Here is an 8,801-nt window from a genome sequence, read left to right on the forward strand (position 1 = left end):
GACTACCACCACACACCACCATGCCCAGCTATTCTTTTTTTAGTTGAGGTATAATTTATATATAATAAATTGTACAGATTTTCAGTGTTCCGTTTGGTGAGTTTTGACAGTTGTACATACCCTTTGTAAATACGTAACTTCTTGTAAATTTAAATGTGTGCATGTGTGCAAGAGAATGTGTGGTGTATCTGAGACAGAGAAAGAAGCAGGGGCAGGCAAAAAACCCAGGAAGACAGCATAAAGACAGACGTGTGAAAGGACCGGGTATTGCTCACCAATTCTGACATGGTATGTGGTCAAAAAAGAACAAAACAAATGCCAAACCACCTAAATAGACTCTTCAGAAAAAGAGGTTAAAGATTGCAGAGTGACTCAGGGATATGTGGGCAGAAAGGAAAAGCTGAAGTTTCTGAGATCAAAAGCAAGTTCCTTTCTTTCTTTGACAACTCTGTGCACACATAGACAAGGATAAAACCATTCTTTTCAAGGAAAAAGCAAACTATTGACAGCTATATTGCTGAAAAATAATCAGTAAAAAGGACAAACCATCAAAATGGCCTCAGGAGAGAGAGTCATCTCACTGGCTGCAATAATTTCTGTGCAGATTCACAGGAGATATAGTGAGAGGCAGCACATCAGGAATAAATTTGTCTAATGCATGATGCATGGACTCATCTGGTGGAGGCTTGTTAAGTTTTAATTCAGCTGAAAAAATCAAAAGAGTAAACCGTGTTTCCATATTCCATATTTCACATCCCAAGTAATCAGACTGAGTTTCTAAAATGTCAGTTGTAAGGAATATTCCAGGAACACTGGCTATAAATTATATTACAGGATCTGAAAGTGTTTTATGACTCAAGATTTTCTTATCTTATTTGGATTGAAACTTCCCTGCATTGGCACAATGCTTCTTATCACCAAAAGAGTCCTTACATACTAGTTGCTCAATGATCTCTGTTTTATAAAATCAGTAGTATTTCAAACTGCAATATCTAATTGGATTACTTTTCTGAAGTCTTTAAACAGAATACTATTGAACCAAATAAAAGCTGTAAATCAAACTGGTGCACTCTATTCACAGCTATTTCCATTTTGCAGATACCCTTGCCATGCAAGGTTCCAGAGTCACACTGCCTGGGTTTGGATCCTCATTCTACCACTCCACTGACTTTGGGAAAGTTACCTAACTCCTTGTTGCCAATTTGCTCATCTTTAAAACAGAAAAAAAGTATATATTTCATAAGGATGCTGTGAAGACTAACTGAATAATATCTGGGCATTCATTTAACAAATCTTTATTTCTTGAGTGCCAAGTATGTGCCAGGCAGTGTCTTCAGCTCTGGGGAAAACAGTAATGAACAAAACAGACTAAGTACCTGCCCTCATGGAGACTACATTCTAATCAGAGAGACACAGACGATAAACAAGCAAACAAGGACGTATAACATGTCCAATGGGCCGGGCTCAGTGGCTCACGCCTGTAATCCCAGCACTTTGGGAGGCCAAGGCGGGTGGATCACTTGAGGTCAGGAGTTAGAGACCAGCCTGACCAACATGGTGAAATCCCTTCTCTATTAAAAATACAAAAATTAGCCAGGCATGGTGGCAGGTGCCTGTAATCACAGCTACTCAGGAGACTGAGGCACGAGAATTACTTGAACCCTGGAGGTGAAGGTTGCAGTGAACTGAGATTGCGCCATTGCACTCCAGCCTAGGTGACAGAGTGAGACCCTATTAGAAAAAAAAAAAAAAAAAAAGGGAGCTAGGAGCTGGGGGACTGCCATCTAGAGTACTCAGGGACTAGAATCATGAAGGTAACAGTTGACACCTCTGATAGATAAGTAAGTATTTAATAAGTGTTAGTGTTGTCATTATGATTGTTATTAATTAGATCCAAATTTGCTTATCATAAACTCCCAAAAGGAATTGAAGGGTGTTAAATTTTTGCCAGGATGATTATAATTTATAATCACTATAAAATACAACCTCCACCGTCGCTATTTGCTCTGGCAACCTGTAGGCTGTGCTCTTCTTCCCACTCTATTTCCCATCTTCCCCCGGCACCACACCACTGACATCTCTTGCATAATTAGCATCTTCCCTGATACGCCAGCCTGGGGATGTATTGTACACCATCACAGAGCCTTGTAACAAAGCATTTATCACTCATGGAATTGCAGTCTTATATAATATTTATTCTTGTTTATTGAAGTCTGTCTCCTCACTAGACCCTACTTTCCGTGAGGGTAGAGAGGGTCTCTGCCTAGTTTCTTTCTTTTCTTTCTTTTTTTTTCTGAGACCGAGTTTCGCTCTTGTTGCCCAGATTGGAGGGCAATGGCATGATCTCGGCTCACCACAACCTCCGCCTCCCCAGTTCAAGCGATTCTCCTGCCTCAGCCTCCCGAGTAGCTGAGATTGCAGGCATGCACCACCACACCAGGCTAATTTTGTATTTTTAGTAGAGATGGGGTTTCTGCATTTTGGTCAGGCTGGTCTTGAACTCCCAACCTCAGGTGATCATCCACCTGCTTCAGCCTCCCAAAGTGCTGGGATTACAGGCGTGAGCCACTGCGCCCGGCCTTTCTCATCATTTCAACTGTAGGTAAAGATCAAAGTTAATCTATAAGGCATACAGTCTTTGAAAAATAGTAACCGGCCAGAGTAAAGAACCAGGCTTTCTATGTTAGAGAAACAGAAGAAAAAAAAAATCCCCTAAGGGGTAATAGATTTCTCATTTTTGTGGTGTTTAGATCTTCTTGGTATATTCTTATTTGTTAACATTCTGAACTAGCTGTAAGCATCTTGATGAGACACACTATCACAAACTCTTAACTCATAGCCTATGGAGAAAAGAGATCATTATACTCAGATTTTAAGTTACTAACCAGAAGATAGCAAAGAGATGGGAGGTCAGAACATTGGATGTGTGAGTGGGTGTGCGTACACAAAGGAGAGGCTCAGAGCAAAGTTAACACTGATTGGAATAGGTCGGTTTGAGGGGCAAAACATGTGTGTTTTGATTTTTCTCTAGAAAGCAGGGTTGCTAGGGAGCAATAATAGCCATATCATTACCTCCTAGGATATCACAACACATACATCACAGAAGTGATCAGGACAAGAAAGCCAAACATTGAACAGGGCAGAGGCAGAGAACAGTTTTCGGATTTCAGATTTTCTGGCTCACCCTGCGTGGCTGTGGCGGTGGGATGATTCAGCAGGGCCAGGAAATGAGCAAAGCACCACACAGTGAAGGCCTGTCTGTCTGGTTTATAGATTCTCCGCCCCCTTTGCCTTTATGTTCACCTCTACCTTCATCTCCTCAACCCCAGACCTGCTCATACTCCACCAGTGAGTATAAAAGTAAACTCCAATATTCAGCGGCCAACTGTGACTCCGCCTGAAAGGTGGAGTGTCGTTAGCTTAGCTGTTGGCTTGTTTACTTATTTAGATACAGGTTTCAGTTTTCCAAGCTATTTCTGCTTTACTCCTAGTCCCACCCTCTAATACAATAGATCAGCAAGAACAGACTGCCCCAAGCTTTCTGTGTTTCTCACTGTTGCTCAGGGCCCTGGAAGGGAGAAGGGGGTGCCGTTAGTGAAGGCAAGCAGGGATCTGCATTAAGTTGGGTCCATGCTTCAGCAGAAGAATGAATTTCAAGGGTGGACGGGTGGCAGAGGGGGCAGGTAAAATAGCCAGCATTTGGGAACGGAGACACCCTGAAGAATGAACTGGAGCGAATGCCAGTGGCACTAGCAGACATGGAAGATAAGGCGCAGGTGCAGGTTGACACTGGGGAGGAGGATGAACTGCTAACGGTTTAGTCATGGTTTCTTTCTTTTTTTCTTTCTAAAGTTTTTAGTTTATTAAGCTTCTCATGAAAAATCCACCACGGCCACAGATGACATCTTTGCAGCACCTTTACTCCTTCGGCTGTGATCCAATCTCCAGCTCACTTTTTGCCAGCACTAACACTGGTCTTTGCGGTCCCCTGACTTCCTTCATTCTGTTCTTGCGTTCCTTTCATTGCTTTCTTGAGGTCTTTTTCTTCTCATACGAGCCACATCTTGCAAGTCCATCTTGAGTTCATTTTTCTTTGCATAATCCAGGGAATCATCAGTCGTGCCAAAGCCAGTTGTCTTGCCACCACCAAAATGAGTTCTGAATCCAAATACGAAGATGACATCCGGAGTGGTCTTGTACATTTTGGCTAGTTTTTCCTGAATTTCTGTCTCAGGCACTGTTGTCTTCCCGGGGTGAAGGACATCAGTGAGCATTTGTTTCCTCTGAAGTAGTCGGTTGGTCATGAACTTTCTAGTGCGGATAGTTACTGTGTCGTTCGTGATGGCGGCCTATCCCTAGTCATGGTTCTTTATGGAAAGCAAAGGAGAATCAGAAAGCAAGCTGCCAAATTAAAAGTGAAAGGCTACTGGAGAAGGGCCAATTGGGAAGCTGTGGGGTAAAGGGCTGAGGTCGGGGAGGTGGGAGAGGGATAGGGAAAGAGGAGGAATCAAGTCATTGGCTGTATTTCTGGAGTAAGATGAGATGTGTGTCTCCACCATGCTGTGGGAGGCCCAGCCATGACATGAGTGATTTCACACCCTGTAAAGTAGCATTGAAAAAGAAGCCGGGCAGGTTTTGAAATATGAGGCCATGGTGTGGCTGATTGTATATCTTTGGCTGTTTTTTTTTTTTTTTTTCCTGAGGCAATTACATTAAGTGCTTAATATCAATCCAGAAAGGAAAAAAATGAGGGGGCCATGGTTTTGGTGAGAGGATTTGGTGGGGGGCAGAAGGGGAAAGCTAAACTGTCTCCCTGCCAGATACAAACACCACACATACAAAAAATAAGCCCTGTAGATCCTGAGTTCTGACTACAGTGGCAAGGGAACACACAAGCCTAAGAGAATGAGGTAATATTAGTTATGTCAACAATTGCATGTTACAAATGCTGAAGGGGAGTGAAACTTGCCAAGTGTTAATGGAACTGCTGGAAAGAAAGCCTACTGGGCACCTGCCACCAGCTGCCTGACCTGGCCAACCCCACCTGCGTTGGGGCCCACAGCAAGCTGTCTTGCTTGTTTCTTCTTTCCCATTGGGTCAAAAATAAAGGTTGTTCTCAATTTCTTTTAGAACCTGGCCTGGCTGCAGGGCAGTCAACCAATGTCAGGGGGAATTCTGGGCATCAGATGCTGGGGAAAATGTGCCACTTGCAGGTACAAATGCCCCAAGAGCTTCCTGAGCTCTCACTCCAGTTGTTCTTTGGGGTGGTGTCATCCCATCACAGAAGGGTCAACCTCAGAGGGTCAACAGAGCAACCACAGAAACAAGAGTTGCTGGAACATTCTGTGGAACCCTGTGCTAAGAACCAGTGGGGAAGGTAACACACAGGCAAGTACCCAAAACGGGCAGGGCTATGAGCTCACCTGGAAGGAAGAGACATTGCCCAACCCATGAGCGCACCACAATGCATACTTGTTAGACTGATGGAGTCATTCTGGCCTTCAGGAAACATCAAATAATGGAGGCAACAAAGAGAATAGGAAATCACCAAAAATAATCCACACAGAAAAATAGATTCATTTAAAAAAGACCCAATGAAGGAGCTTAGTTAAGCAGAATAAGTCCTTTGTATTTTTGTAACTTTAAAATAAACATTTTCTTTTTTTTATTTTTGAGACAGAGTCTTGCTCTGTTGCCCAGGCTGGAATGCAGTGGCCCCATCCAGCTCGCTGCAACCTCCACCTCCTGGGTTCAAGAGATTTTCCTGCCTCAGCCTCCTGAGTAGCTGGGATTGTAGGCGTGCGCCACCACGCCCGACTAATTTTTGTATTTTTAGTAGAGACAAGGTTTCGCCATGTTGGCCAGGCTGGTCTTGGACTCCTGATCTCAAGTGATCTGCCTGCCTTAGCCTCCCAAAGTGCTGGGATTATAGGCATAAGCCACCGTGTCTGGCTAACATTTTCCAAAACAGAGAAAAGTAGAGAGAAGAGTAGAATGAGTCCCCAGGGACATTCTACTCCAACAAACATTAACATTTGCCCTTATTTTATCTGCTCCCACCCCTCTTTTTCCTTAGAATATTTCAAAGAAAAATTTCAGACATTTTACCATTTCACTCATAAATATTTCAGAATGCATTTGTCACTTACATGTCAAATACATGTTACTCACTTATCTGGAAGATAGAGAATTTAAAGGGAATGTGTTTTTTTTCTTCTACCAGTTATCAAATGATCCTTTATTGAAATATTTTCCTTTGTACTTCTGAACTAGCTGGGCTTTCCACAGCACCACTGTTGATGTCATGAGGTTGGTGGCCATCAACATCACAGACCGGGCAGTCCCAGGATCTCTTTAATGGTTCCAGAGAGTTCTCTGGCTAAAGATCAGTGCTGCATCTGTCGAGCAATGTTGATGATTTCATCAAAAGTGATATTCCCACTGTGTTTAATGTTTTTCTGTTTCTGCCTCTTGGTGGTTCCTTGAGGGTTTTGATGATGAGGGCAGGGGCAGAAGGCACCACCTCAAACTGGGTCTGTCTCTTCTGAATGGTCATTTTCACTATAATCCTCAGGTCCTTCCAGTCACCCATTGCCTTGGCAATGTCATCACCAACTTCTTTGGAGACAGACCCAGGGGTCAATCTTGGGGACCAGCACAGAAGTGGCACTGACTTCACCACTGGTGCACCTCAGGTATATGACTTTGATCTTGTTGTGGTCAAATTTCAGTGACATGGTGGAGGCGGCTGGTGTCAATGAACCTGTATTCAGGACTACCAAAGAAAGTTGCACCTTGGCCTCCTCTGAGGTCTCAGGGAAGCAATAACAGAATTTTTGGCTTTCATTCCTGCCTACCTGCTTTATGCTGCAGCATCACCTAAAGTCTTGGGTAGGTATATTGTACTAAACATATTTTTCTTTCTTTTTTTTTTTTTTAAAGATGGGGATTCACCATGTTGGTCAGGCTGGTCTTGAACTCCCGACCTCAGGTGATCTGCCCGCCTTGGCCTCCAAAGTGCTCAGATTACAAGCATGAGCCATATATTTTTCTGTGGCTTCCCCAGAACCCAGAGATTTCTGTTCCCTGAAAATCGATTAGTAGTAATGTCTGCTCTCCGTGATCCTGCCCTGTGGTCTTGAGGGATCTCTTCCAAAGGTAGAGACTTTGGGTCAAGGTGGGCCAATGGGATTCTCTCTGCTGGGATTTCAACTTGAGAGCAGAACATGGTCAGGAAAAACTCTAGAAGAAAGAGAAGGTCTCCTCACTTCTGCTGCTGAGATCCTAGAAACTGCCCTACCCAAACCCAGGGAACATAGGTTCTTGGCTTTCCCAAAGCTTGGGGCGAAATGCCATTTGCTTAAATTCCGTGACACACTTTCTTAGTTCATTTGTGTTGCTACAGAAGAATACCTTAGGCTGGATAATTAATAAAGAAAGGAAGTTTATTTGACTCACAGTTCTGCAGGCTTATGAGAAGCATGGTGCCAGCATCCACTTTTGGTGACCTCAGGAAGCTTCCAATCATGAAGGTAGGTGAAGGGGGAGAGGACGTTTCATATGGCAGGAGAGGAGAAAGAAGGAGTGGGTGCCACACACTCTTTTAAACAACCAACTTCTTTTTTTTTTTGAGACAGAGATTCAGTCTGTTGCCCAGGATGGAGTACAGTGGCACAATCTCAGGTCACTGCAACCTCCCTCTCTTGAGTTCAAGTGATTTTCCTGCCTCAGCCTCCCAAGTGGCTGGGACTACAGGGGCGCCCCACTATGCCTGGCTAATTTTTGTATTTTTAGTAAAGACAGGGTTTTGCCATGTTGGCCAGGGTGGTCTCGGACTCCTGACCTCAGGTGATCTACCCACCTCGGCCTCCCAAAGACCCGAGATTACAGGTGTGAGCGAGCCGCCATGCGCCACCATGCCTGGCCTTAAACAGCCAACTCTTACAGGAACCAATGGTGCTAGAAGTCATTCATTACAGCAAGGAGAGCACCAAGCCATTCATGAGGGATCTACCCCCATGACCCAAACACCTCCCACCAGGCCTCACCTCCAACACTGGTGATTACATTTCAACATGAGACTTGGAGGGGACAAATATCCAAAGTATATCAGCTACTCTATGATCTTTCAAATAAAATCCCTCTGTATGCATTAGCTAGCCAGAACTGACTTTTACTGTTTGGACAAAAGAACTTTAACAATTTACACATCTCTCTAGAAGGAACCCATGGCCTAAAGAGTCAAGCAAGGACAAAACTAGTACAGTGATGAAAATGTTATGAAAACCTTCTACGTTATGTTCACCGCTCTCTCCCCAACACCTAGCGTAGTGCTGAACACAGAGGGGGCATTCATTACCTACTTATTGAATAAATTGACTACTGATCTTCCCAGTGGAGAAGAGACTGTGGAATCTGCCCATTATGGAGCAAGTCTTATTGCCTTCCTAGGAACATGAGTTTGGTTCTGACTCTGCCACTCTGTGTGAGTGAGTCACTTAGCCTCTTTGGACCTCAATTTCCTCATCTATAAACTGGGAATGATAAACTCAGCCAACCTTACAGAGATATTGTGAGGCTCAAATGAGGTCATGCTATATGGAAGCACTTTGTAAGCTGTAAATTGTTTGCAACTAAAAAGTACTATCATCTTTTCTAGCTGTGGATTCTGGTCTGTCCATCTCAGCTTTTTGGCCTGAGAAGACTTTAGGGCAAAAGTGGATGATAAATTGCCTCTTTCATAATTTTTTCCTGTGTCTATTCTAACCACTCTTTTTTTTTTTTTTTTTGAGATGGAGTTT

At 43.6% G+C, this 8,801-nt stretch overlaps 1 pseudogene; it reads right to left on the bottom strand.

Moving 5' to 3' along the window:
- Positions 1–6,238: 6,238 nt before the first annotated feature.
- On the bottom strand, positions 6,239–6,737 carry LOC135273840 (large ribosomal subunit protein uL11-like; annotated as a pseudogene).
- Between the last annotated feature and the right edge of the window lie 2,064 nt (positions 6,738–8,801).

Source organism: Aotus nancymaae, unplaced genomic scaffold, assembly GCF_030222135.1.
Source record: "Aotus nancymaae isolate 86718 unplaced genomic scaffold, 86718_ANA_hifiasm-v0.15.2.pri h1tg000009l, whole genome shotgun sequence".
Classification (NCBI taxonomy): domain Eukaryota; kingdom Metazoa; phylum Chordata; class Mammalia; order Primates; family Aotidae; genus Aotus; species Aotus nancymaae.